Below are 13,009 nucleotides of genomic sequence, written 5' to 3' on the forward strand. Positions count from 1 at the left end.
AGCCCCTTTGAGGGAGATGGGTTGTTAAGAAATACAAACAAAGAAACAATAAATAAATAAATAAACAAATAAACAAATGTAAATAAAATAAAGTTACCTATAACTGCTTAAGATTACATTGACTAGTTCACTTTGTTCAGCAGTAGCAGAAAGCTTGTTCTTCTATGTAGTGTGATATGCCTCCATGAAATGAATCAGTCTCAGAACCTTTCTTGCAATATGCTTACTTATTTGTTATAAGCCCTGACTCTAAGGAATATAAAGGAGTATTTTAGGCTACCCCTTCATGGATTACTGCCTTGTTGTGGTGAAGGGGCTTGCATAGCTCAATGAAGCTATGAGCTATGCTGTGCAGGACCACCCAAGATGGACAGGTCATAGCAGAGAGCTCTGACAAAATGTAATCCACTGGAGAAGGAAATGGCAACCCATTCCAGTATCTTTGCCATGAAAACCCCATGGACAGTACCAAAAAGAAAAAGGAGATGATGCCGGAAGATGATCCCCTCAGGTCGGAAGGTGTCCAATATGCTACTGGGGAAGAACGGAGGGCTAGTATTAGTAGCGCCAGAAAGAATTAGCAACTGGGCCAAAGCCAAAAGGATACTCAACTGTGGATGTATCTGGTGGTGAAAGGAAAGTCCGATGCTGCAAAGATATTTTCTCCATAGGAACTTGGAATGTAAGATCCGTGAATCAAGACAAGATGGACATGGTCAGACAAGAGATGACAAAACTGAACATTGACATCTTAGGAAGCAGCAAACTAAAATGGACAGGACTGGGTGAATTTAATTCAGATGACCATCAAGTATACTACTGTGGGCAAGAAACCCTCAGAAGAAATGGAGTAGCCTTCATAGTCAATAAAAGAGTAGGAAAAGCAATACTGGGATACAATCCCCAAAATGACAGAATGATCTCAGTTTTAATCTAAGGCAAACCATTCAATATCACAGTAATCCAAGTCTATGCACTGACCACTGGTGCTGAAGAGGATGAAATTGACCGGTTCTATGAAGCCCTACAGCACCTTATAGAATTAACACCAAAAAATGATGTCCTTATCATCATGGGGGATTAGAATGCTAAAGGAAACCAAAAGATAACCAGAATAAACAGGCAAATTTAGCCTTGGAGTACAAAATGAAGCAGGGCATAGGTTGGTAGAATTTTGTCAAGAGAATACGATGGTCATAGCAAACACTCTTTTCCAACAACCCAAGAGATGACTCTACACATGGACATAACCAGATGGTCAACAAAAAAATCAGATTGACTATGTGCTTTGAAGCCAAATATGGAAAAGCTCTATACAGTCAGTAAAAACAAGACCAGGAGCTGACTATGGCTCAGATCATGACCTTCTTGTTACAAAATTTAGGCTTAAATTTAATAAAGTAGGGAAAAGTACTAGGCCATTCAGGTATGAACTAAATCATATCCCTGATGAATATACAGTAGAAGTGGCAAATAGATTTAAGGAATTAGATCTGATAGTGCCTGAAAAACTATGGACGGAAGTTCGCAACATTGTACAAGAGGTAGCAATTAAAAGCATCCCAAAGAAAAAGAAATGCAACAAAATGGTTGTCTGAAGCAGCTTTGCAAATAGCTGAGGAAAGAAGGGATGCGAACAGCAAGAGATACACCCAATTGAATGCAGAATTCCAGAGAATAGCTAGAAGAGATAAGAATGCCTTCTTAAATGAACAGTGCAAAGAAATAGAAGAAAGCAATAGAATAGTGAGGACCAGAGATCTCTTCAAGAAAATTAGAGATATGAAGGGAACATTTCATGCAAAGATGGGCATGATAAAGGACCAAAATGGCAGGGACCTAACAGAAGCAGAAGAGATTAAGAAGAGGTGACAAAATTACACAGAAGAACTATACAAGAATGAATTTAATGTCCCTGATAACCAAGATGTGGTGATCACTGACCTTGAGCCAGACATCCTAGAATGTGAAGTCAGATGGCCTTAGGAAATCTGAGCAACAACAAAGCTAGTGGAGGAGACAGTATTCCAGCTGAGCTATTCAAAATCTTAAAAGATGATGCAGTAAAAGTGCTACACTCAATTTGCCAGCGAATTTGGAAAAATCAACAGTGGCCACAGGTTTGGAAAAGGTCAGTTTACATTCCAATTCCAAATAAAGGCAATGCCAAAGAATGTTCAAACTATCGCAACATTGCACTCATATCACATGCTAGTAAAGTTATGCTCAAAATCCTACAAGCTAGGCTCCAGAAGTATGTGGATCGAGAACTACCAGAAGTACAGGCAGGATTTCAAAGAGGCAGAGGAACTAGAGATCAAATTGCCAACATATGCTGGATCATGGGAGAAAGCTAGGGAGTTCCAGAAAAACATCTACTTCTGCTTCATTGACTATGCTAAAGCCTTCGATTGTATGGATCACAACAAATTGTGGCAAGTTCTTAAAGAGATGGGAGTACCAGACCATCTTATTTGTCTCTTGAGAAACCTATATGCAGGTCAAGAAGCAACAGTGAGAACATGGAACCACTGATTGGTTCAAAACTGGGAAAGAAGTCCGGCAAGGCTGTATACTGTTGTCCTGCCTATTTAACTTATATGCAGAGCACATCATGAGAAAGGCAGGGCTGGATGAATCAAAAATTGGAATTAAGATTGCTGGGAGAAATATCAACAACCTCAGATATGCAGATGATACCACTCTAATGGCAGAAAGTGAAGAGAAACTAAAGAGCCTCTTGATGCGGGTGAAGAAGGAGAGTGCAAAAGTTGGCTTGAAGCTCAACATTAAGAAAACTAAGATCATGGCATCCGGCCCTCAGTTCCTGACAAATAGATGGGGAAAAAATGGAGGTAGTGACAGATTTTATTTTCCTGGGCTCCAAGATCACTGCAGATGGGGACTGCAGCCAAGAAATTAAAAGACGCTTGTTCCTGGGGAGGAAAGCTATGGCCAAGTTAGATAGCTTTCTAAAAAGCAGAGACATCATCCTGCCAACAAAAGTGCATATAGTCAAGGCTATGGTTTTCCCAGTTGCAATGTATGGCTGTGAAAGTTGGACCATAAGAAAGGCTGAGCTCTTGGACTGCAAGGTGAACAAACTGGTCAGTCCCAGAGGAGATCAACCGATTGCTCTTTAGATGACCAGATCCTGAAAATGAAACTCAAATACTTTGGCCACCTAATGAGAAGGAAGGACTCACTGGAAAAGGACTTCACCAGGGGGAGCGGGATGACCCGTTGCAGGGACGTGCTGAGGAGTTTAACGGTTATCTATACGATAAAATCGTTCAGCTCCGGGACGGTTTGGACCAAAATTGTGGCGATTCAGATGGGGCGTCTGAGGGCGGTCTTGGTGATATTGTTTGGGATGAGTTTGACCCTGTGGCTCCCGAGGACATGGACAGGTTGTTGGGTAGGTTGAATGCCACCACGTGTTTACTGGACCCGTGCCCCTCCTGGCTGGTGCTGGCCACTCAGGAGGTGACACGAGGCTGGCTCCAGGCGATTACGAGTGCCTCCTTGTTGGAGGGAGTCTTTCCGGCTGCCTTGAAAGAGGCGGTGGTGAGGCCCCTCCTCAAGAAGCCTTCCCTGGACCCGGCTGTTTTAGGTAATTATCGTCCGGTCTCCAACCCGCTCGCGAAGGTTGTAGAGAGTATGGTGGCATATCAGTTTCCCCTGCACCTGGATGAAACTGTCTATCTAGACCCGTTCCAGTCCGGTTTCCGGCCCGGCTACAGCACTGAGACGGCTGTGGTCGCGTTGGTGGATGATCTCTGGAGGGCCAGGCATAGGGGTTGTTCCTCTACCCTGGTCCTATTAGACCTCTCAGCGGCTTTTGATACCATCGACCATGGTATCCTGCTGCGCCGGTTGGAGGGATTGGGAGTGGGAGGCACCGTTTATCGGTGGTTCTCCTCCTATCTCTCCGACCGGTCGCAGACGGTGTTGACAGGGGGGCAGAGGTCGACCCCGAGGCGCCTCACTTGTGGGGTGCCGCAGGGGTCGATTCTCTCACCCCTTCTGTTCAACATCTATATGAAGCCGCTGGGTGAGATCATCAGTGGCTTCGGTGTGAGGTACCAGCTGTACGCTGATGACACCCAGCTGTACTTTTCCACACCGGGCCACCCCAATGAAGCTATCGAAGTGCTGTCCCGGTGTTTGGAAGCCGTACGGGTCTGGATGGGGAGAAACAGGCTCAAGCTCAATCCCTCCAAGACAGAGTGGCTGTGGATGCTGGCATCCCGGTACAGTCAGCTGAGTCCACGGCTGACTGTTGGGGGCGAGTCATTGGCCCCGATGGAGAGGGTGCGCAACCTGGGCGTCCTCCTGGATGAACGGCTGTCTTTTGAAGATCATTTGGCGGCCGTCTCCAGGAGAGCTTTCCACCAGGTTCGCCTGGTGCGCCAGTTGCGCCCCTTTCTAGACCGGGATGCCTTATGCACGGTCACTCACGCCCTCGTGACGTCTCATCTGGATTACTGCAATGCTCTCTACATGGGGCTCCCCTTGAGGGGCATCCAGAGGCTTCAGTTAGTCCAGAACGTGGCTGCGCGGGTGATAGAGGGAGCCCCTCGTGGCTCCCACGTGACACCTATCCTGCGCAGACTGCACTGGCTACCTGTGGCCTTCCGGGTGCGCTTCAAGGCTTTGGTGACAATCTTTAAAGCGCTCCATGGCATAGGGCCGGGTTATTTACGGGACCGCCTACCGCTACCGAATACCTCTCACCGACCCATGCGCTCTCACAGAGAGGGACTCCTCAGGGTGCCGTCAGCTAGGCAGTGCCGTCTGGCAACACCAGGAAGGGCCTTCTCTGTGGGGGCTCCCACCCTCTGGAACGAACTCCCTCCAGGACTTCGTCAACTTCCGGACCTCCGAACCTTCCGTCGCGAGCTTAAAACACACTTATTTATCTGCGCGGGACTGGATTAGATTTTAAATTTTATGGTTTTAAATGGGTTTTATTATTTATATGGTTTTAACAATTCGGCTATGGAATAAGTTTTTTACTTGCTATTTTAGTTTGTATTTATGTGTATTTTTAAGTGCCAGTGAACCGCCCTGAGTCCCTAGGGAGATAGGGCGGTATATAAATGTGAACAATAAAAAATAAAATAAAAGAGCCTAATGCTGGGAAAGATTGAGGGCAAAAGAAGAAGGGGATGGCAGACAATGAGGTGGCTGGATGGAGTCACTGAAGCAGTAGGTGTGAGCTTAAATGGATTCCAAAGTATGGTAGAGACAGGAAAGCTGGAGGAACGTTGTCCATGGGATCGCGATGGGTCAGACATGACTTCGCAACTAACAACAACAACAAAATTTTAGGCTAAAAACAATGGCTGAGAGACAAAAACTTGATCAAGAGCATCTGAACTACAATTGCAAATAGCAATAGCACTTAGACTTATATACCACTTCACAGTGCTTTTATAGCCCTCTCTTAATGGTTTACAGAGTCAGCATATTGCTCCCAACAATCTGGATCCTCATTTTACCCATCTCGGAAGATGGAAGGCTGAGTCAAGCCTGGTGAGATTTGATCTGCCAAATTGCAGTCAGCTGGCAGTCAGCAGAAGTAGCCTGCAGATTGCATTCTAACCACTGCACCACCACAGCTCATATTGAAACACAGACCTCTAAACTTTAAGTTCCAGTCTGGAATCTACAATATTATAAAATTATTATTTATTACCTATTCTATGTCATTTTATATATACATTATATATAAACTAATCCACAGGATTCTATAAAACCATTACTTCCTGGTGCAATATTTACTTTCTCATTTTCTTTTTATTCCCTTTGAGCTTCTTAAGAATACAAAGGAAACTTTCCTTGTAGGCTGGGACATTACTCAGGGCCCTATGAACTTGGTATGATACATTATTCATATCTTTCTAGAAAATATTGCATTTCATCCTAAAAAATATGCTGTTTATTTTTAAGAGGTTTTTTTTTAATGCCGTTCTTGATGCTTCTTTATTTATTTGATTTTAATCCCATATAAGTAACTCAGGATGATGAACATACTTAATTCCTTTCCTCCTTCTATTTTTCCCACAATAACCCTGTGAGGTAGGTTTAGTTGAAAAACAATGACTGTCCCTTAATCACTCAGCTGATTTTCATATCTAAGGCAGAACTAGAACTCAGTCTCCTTGTTCCTAGGCCAGCACCATAACTACTATATCACACTGAATCTCCTTTGAATCTCCTTTAGAATTTTAAGATTCCACTGAATTTTTCCTATTTAAAAAATAATGTTTGTTTAACTATACATGCCCATAGGTGTTAATGTTTGAAATAGATACATTTTACCGAATCCATAAACATTTTCCAAATTCTATTATACCAGTCTTAGAATTTTCATGTTTCAATACCAAGTAGTACTGAAAAGCTAGAATAAGCATGGATTAAGATAGACAAAACTAACATAGCCTAGCAGGGGGCTACAAATATTTACCTGGATGCAAGAACGATCAATCTCAATGATATTTACTATGAAAGCATGTATAAGCTTCTGATTGAGGAAATCAGATTTCCAATTTTTCTGTGTATGAGGGAATGATTTTATAATGATTTAATTTTATTTTAATAAAAGGGAAGTCTCTTTCACTTTTATTAAACTGAAGTTCAATTTTTATTTTTATTTTATTTATTTTGTCACACAGTATATAGAAGCATAAGCATGAAATAACTATACAATATATAAGCATATATATAAGCATAAGTATGTAATAACTATATTAATTGGATATAATGAAAGGAAACAATAGGACAGGAACGGTAGGCACACTTGTGCTCTTATGGACGCCCCTTACAGACCTCTTAGGAATGGGTGAGGTAAATAGTAGACAGTTTTTGGTTGAAGCTTTGGGGATTTTGTTGATTCTATACTTGCTAAGATATAATAAGGCTGATGTGAGCCCTCCTAGTAAACCAGACAGGAAATTTATTTATTTATTATTTATTTATTAATCAAATTTTTATACTGCCCTTCTCCCGAAGGACTCAGGGCGGTTTACAGCCAGCTAAAACATCAGACAAAATAAATACAGAGTAAAATACAATTTAAAAAACTAATTCAATTTGGCCCATATTAAAAATTAAGAGTAAAACCCGATCAATTAAAACCAACTAGATGAGCTAATTGTATAGAATCTAGCAGAACTGAAGGTACGAGTTTCCTGCCACCACTTTTAACCTCCTGAACAATTGGGTAGGTCCTATTAAATTACTTTCATTTTTAAATATATATATATATATATAACAAGATATAATTTAATAACTGAAAATACACTTTTAGTTATTATGGATACATAGGTAAATATAGTCTTTTCTCTACTATAATATCTATAGGAACAGGGAGATTGAATTATAAAATCTGTATTGACTGAAGTAGAACAATATGTAATTTTAAATAGAATTATTTCTTGAAAGATGTGGTTTCAATAATCTCTACTAAACTGTGAGATATATATGTTTGTGTGTGTGCATGTGTGTGTGTATACACACACACGTGTAATTGTTATCTAAACTATTTCAAAAAAATGCAGCATTATTCCAGAAGATATTCTGCAGAAAACACAACTATTGATATATAAATTAACTTGATGTATGGGTGCAATTTCCTTGTGGCTTATTTCTCTCTCTCTCTCTCCCCCCCCACCCCTTTTTATCTTTACTCTCTGCAAGCTCTCTTTCTGTGTAGAAGTCCTGTGGTTCCTGCATTAAGTGCTCTATTTCTGAACAAGTGCACTAGGGAGTCTTTACATGAAGTATTAATTGTCTACTATATGATAAGAAGCATTGTGGATTGATCAATGTAGCTAATGCAATTGCTCTTTCTTGATCAGCAGACAAAACATTCATATAAAACAGGTATCAGTTTACATAGGCGATATTGGAAACTAACATAAATAGCACTTAAACTGATGAACACTATGAATAGTAACAAAACAATAGAAATGAAAGAGCCCAAATAGAAATTTCATTAAACTCACATTCAGATCAAATTTTTCTGCACTGCAAAGTTTCAGATTAGAATTCTGAATTCTAGGTTTTTTTATTAACAAAAATAAAAGATACAAGTAAAATATACTCACATTATAATGCAATATGGTGAATTGTGAACCTAAAGATATTTCTCCACTGTCCACGATGTGCATAATGCAGTATAATGTGGACTCTCCATAACTTGGGCCCACAGTTTACATCCATGAAGTACCAATATTCCTGGTATACCAAAGGTGCCTGCCAGACTCTTTGATCATCCTCTTTTTTAAACAATTCTTTTAATTGAAAAATGTGGCATTAATTGACAATGGATTAATTGAAATAAGAGAGCTAATTTGAGTGCAAAGAATCAGCCGCAAGTATAATTCCATTTCCTGTATTCATAATCAAGTTTATACTTATATCTATTATCTTATACATGCTTGACAAATAAATAAATAAATAAATAAATAAATATATCCAACAATGGCCTTGGCTTTTATAAACTCCAGAGGTATTCTATTACTGAAGCCTAATGCTTTGTTTAGATTCAGGTGGTAGAAAGAATACTGGGAAACCAAAGAAAGAGGGAGGTTGCAGCATCATCAGTTTATATCAGGGGTGTCAAACTCAATTTCATTGAGGGTCGCATCAGGGTTGTATTTGACCTCAGGGGGCTGTGGAGGGTGTGGTCATGGTGGGCGTGGCCATCTTGACGTCACTTGTGTTGGGGACACCTGTGGTGGCCCAAACACTCTGCCAGCAAAAATGGGTTCCTGAGCTCCATTTTCGGCTGCGACAGCCTTCTGCAACCCCTTGCCAGCGAAAACGGAGCTCAGGAGGGCTGTCCGTGACCCTATACATTTTGTAACTATACATTTTGACGTATTTCCATATATGACAAAGAACATATGTATCTGTATTCAAAGGAATTCTAAATTAGAAGTTATCCAGTAAATTTACAGTTTAATTAGAGCTTCATTCAGAGGTCATATTATTTTACCACATAAATAGCATGGTAGAAAGGAGATTGGAAATTGAGAAACTGAAAATTTTATAGTGTAAAATATTTCTTTCTCCCCCTAGTTGATAGAAGGGTGCAAAAGCTCCTTTATACAATGCTCCTCTGAATTTCAAAGCTATACATGTATGAAGGGCAGAGAAAACAGTTGCTATATTTTCTGGTGTCCTCTTGCTTTCTATTTTAATTTGAAAGGGATAGTCAGCTTGCTGCCCTACAAAAAGAAAGATACTTTTCCCCTATAGTTACTGTGCCTGTATTGAAATATAATGGTCATATTATATTTCGTGTATTGAAATATCATGGTCATATTTGACTCCAAGCATGACTTCTATAAAGTAAGGGGACGAGAAATATGAAAGATATCAAATCTTGAAGCCAGACAAAAAAGATAGTATAGTAAAGTAGTAGTAGTAAAGCAGAGGTAGTAAAGTAGTGTTTAAAAAGATAAAGTCATCTCTATCATTCAGATACAGTTCTTGCTATTTTGACTTTGTTCTGTACTTTTCTTTTGTGGTACACAATGATAAAATAAATAGAAAAACAAGCCCAAAATAATTAATATAAGAGCTTTCTGGGGCCATTCCCATGACTTAAATCACAAATGTCAAACTTGTCATGTCACTTATCATGATGTTTTTCCCTTCATGGAGCTGGGGTGGGCATGGCCTGCATGTGATGCATCCAGCCTGCAGGCTGCCAGTTTGACACCCCTGACTTAAATGTTGTAATTGAAAGATGGATTTTTTTTCAGAAAGAAAAGAAGCAATGGACTTGCATTTAATATTAGAAGTAACTAAACCTGCTCAGAAATTCATATGAATGAACTTGGCAATACTATAGAGACTATCATAGGGTTACAATGGAATGAAATAATACTGTAGGTAACTTCACTTAAGATATCTTAAGAACATTCCTAATTGAAGCTATTGGTAATCTTTTTCTTTACTTGGATACATACATACATACATACATACATACATGTTTTCGTAGGTTTTCATGGGTAGGTCTTGGCATATTCGGGTCTTCTCCCGTGTAAGGTTGAGCGACGTTTCAACGAGGTCTCACTCATCATCTTCAGGCTAGTGCTTTCGGCTTCGTGCTTCTTTACTCACAGAAGCATGAAGCCGAAAGCACCAGCCTGAAGATGATGAATGAGACCTCGTCGAAACATCGGCAAGATACTCTCAACCTTACATGGGAGAAGACCGGAATATGCCAAGACCTACATACATACATACATTTATTTATTATTTATTTATTTATTAATCCAATTTCTATACCGCCCTTCTCCCGAAGGACTCAGGGTGGTTTACAGCCATATTAAAAATACAAAAATACACATAATATAAATAACAAATTTAAAAAACATTTAAAACGAATATATTAATTGGCCAAATTGTTAAAACGTTCAAAGCCGTTTTAAAGTCTATAATTAAAATACATTAAAAATATATTTAGGCTAGTCCCGCACGATTAAATAATAAAGTTTTTAATTCCCGCTTGAAGGTTCGGAGGTCGGGAGTTGGCGTAACCCCGGAGGTAACTCGTTCCAAAGAGCCAGTGCTGCCACAGAGAAGGCTCCCCCTCTGGGGGCCGCCAACCGACATTGTTTGGTCGACGGCACCCTGAGCAGGCCCACTCTGTGGGAGCGCACAGGTCGTTGGGAGGCTATCGGTGGCAGAAGGCGGTCTCGTAGATACCCCGGTCCTAAGCCATGGAGCGCTTTGAAGGTGGTCACTAACACCTTGAATTGCACCCAGAAGGCTACCGGCAGCCAGTGCAGGCCACGCAGGATGGGAGCAACTTGGTGCTCCCTCTATTACCCGCGCAGCCGCATTGTGGACTAACTGGAGCCTCCTGGTGCTCTTCAAGGGGAGCTGAATGTAGAGAGCATTGCAATAGTCCAGGCAAGAGGTAACGAGGGCGTGAGTGACCGTGCGTAAGGAGTCACGGTCAAGGAAGGGGCGCAACTGGTGAATCAGGCGAACCTGATAAAATGCTCCCCTGGCAACAGCCGTCAGGTGTTCTTCTAAAGACAGCCGATCATCCAGGAGAACACCCAAGTTGCGCACCCTTCCCCTGGGGGCCAATACTTCACCCCCAACAGTCAGCGAGGGCGAAAGCTGGCTGTACCGGGACGCCGGAACCCACAGCCACTTTGTCTTGGTCGGGTTGAGCTGGAGCCTGTTCCTCCCCATCCAGACCCGCACGGCCTCAAGACACCGGGCCATCACCTTGACAGCTTCGTTGGGGTGGTTTGGAGTGGAAATGTACAGCTGAGTATCATCAGCGTACAGATGATAATCCACCCCAAAATCACGGATAACCTCACCCAGCGGCTTCATGTAGATGTTGAACAGGAGAGGCAAGAGAACTGACCCCTGAGGCACCCCACAAGTGAGGTACCTAGAAGTTGATCTCTGCCCCCCTGCCAACACCGTCTGCGAACAGTCAGAGAGATAGGAGGAGAACCACCAATAAATGGTGCCTCCCACCCCCAATCCCTCCAACCGTCGCAGCAGGATACCATGGTCGATGGTATCAAAAGCCGCCGAGAAATCTAAAAGGACCAGGACAGAGGAACATCCCCTGGCTCGAGCCCTCCAGAGGTCATCCACCAACGCGACCAAATCCGTCTCAGTGCTGTACACAGGTCTGAAGCCGGACTGGAACGGGTCTAGAAAGACATATTCCTCCAGGTATTGCCAAAAAGCGAAGGTTGGAGACTGGACAATAGTTCGCCAATACAGCTGGGTCCAGGGAAGGCTTCTTGAGGAGGGGCCTCACCACCGCCTCTTTCAAGGTGGTGGGGAACTCCCAGTAGCCAGCCTCGTGTCACCTCCTGTGTGGCCAGTACCAACCAGGAGGGGCACGGGTCATAAACATGTGGTGGGATTCAGCCTGCCCAACAACCTGTCCATGTCATCAGGAGTCACAGGATCAAACTCAGCCCAGGTAATGTCCACAAGACTCGGCCCCGTCATCTCGCCCGGATCTATCCAATCAGCGTCCAGACCGCTCCGGATCCGAGCGATTTTATCAGACAGATACTGTACAAAATCCTCAGCACGACCCTGCAAGGGGTCCTCCCGATACATACATACATACATATATACATACACACACACATACACATACACATACATATGGATTAGGAGGGATTTTATAAGTCAATTGTTCCAACATCTCATGCAGTGCAAATTAACTGAATGATTCTTGATGGATAATTCAGCTAACAATTGATAGCCTATAGCAGGAGTGTCAACTCGATTTCATTGAGGGCCACATCAGGGTTGTGTTTGACCTCGAGGGGGCAATGTGGGTGTGGCCAGCTCAACATCACTCGTGTCGGGGGCACCTTTGGTAGCCCAAGTGCTCTGCCAGCAAAAAGGGCTCCCAAGCCTCCTACAAACGTCTGCCAGTGAAAATGGAACTCAGTAGGGCTGAGCTCTGTTCCAAGCTCTGTTTTCGCTGGCAGAGGCACTGTGGGCCAGTCATTCACTGTTTCCGGGGGTGCCTGTGGGCCAGATCTAAGCACACCGTGGGCCAGATCCAGCCCCGAGCCTTGAGTTTGACACCTTGCCTAAAGCAAGGATATGCCATCTTTGTTTTGGGGATATTGTTGCCTAAATTAAAACAATTCTTGGTATTAGCAAATTTCTTCTAAAGTTTAGTCTGAATTATGTTTCTTTTTTTAATTTCAACCCATTGGTTTCGAGGCCAAACTTTCAATCTCATTTTTTGTCCCTTGATTTCAAAATAGAACAGGTTCAACTACTGCTTGACAGCTTATCATAGCTTCCCCTCTATCTTATCTTTTGCAAATTAAAATTTCCTCTTACTTTTCATGAGCTGGTGTGGCACAATGGTTAGAATGCAGTATTGAAGGCAGCAGTTCGATTCTTACCAGCTCACGGTTGAGTCAGCCTTCCTTCCTTCTGAGGTTGGTAAAATGAGGACTCAGATTGTAAACCACTTAGA

At 42.2% G+C, this 13,009-nt stretch overlaps 1 protein-coding gene across 5 annotated transcripts in view; it reads right to left on the reverse strand.

Moving 5' to 3' along the window:
* Positions 1-13,009, reverse strand: part of NOVA1 (NOVA alternative splicing regulator 1) — a 146,618-nt gene that overhangs the window by 54,107 nt on the left and 79,502 nt on the right. The gene's annotated exons all lie outside the window — the stretch shown is intronic.

This window comes from Ahaetulla prasina, chromosome 1, assembly GCF_028640845.1.
Source record: "Ahaetulla prasina isolate Xishuangbanna chromosome 1, ASM2864084v1, whole genome shotgun sequence".
NCBI lineage: Eukaryota > Metazoa > Chordata > Lepidosauria > Squamata > Colubridae > Ahaetulla > Ahaetulla prasina.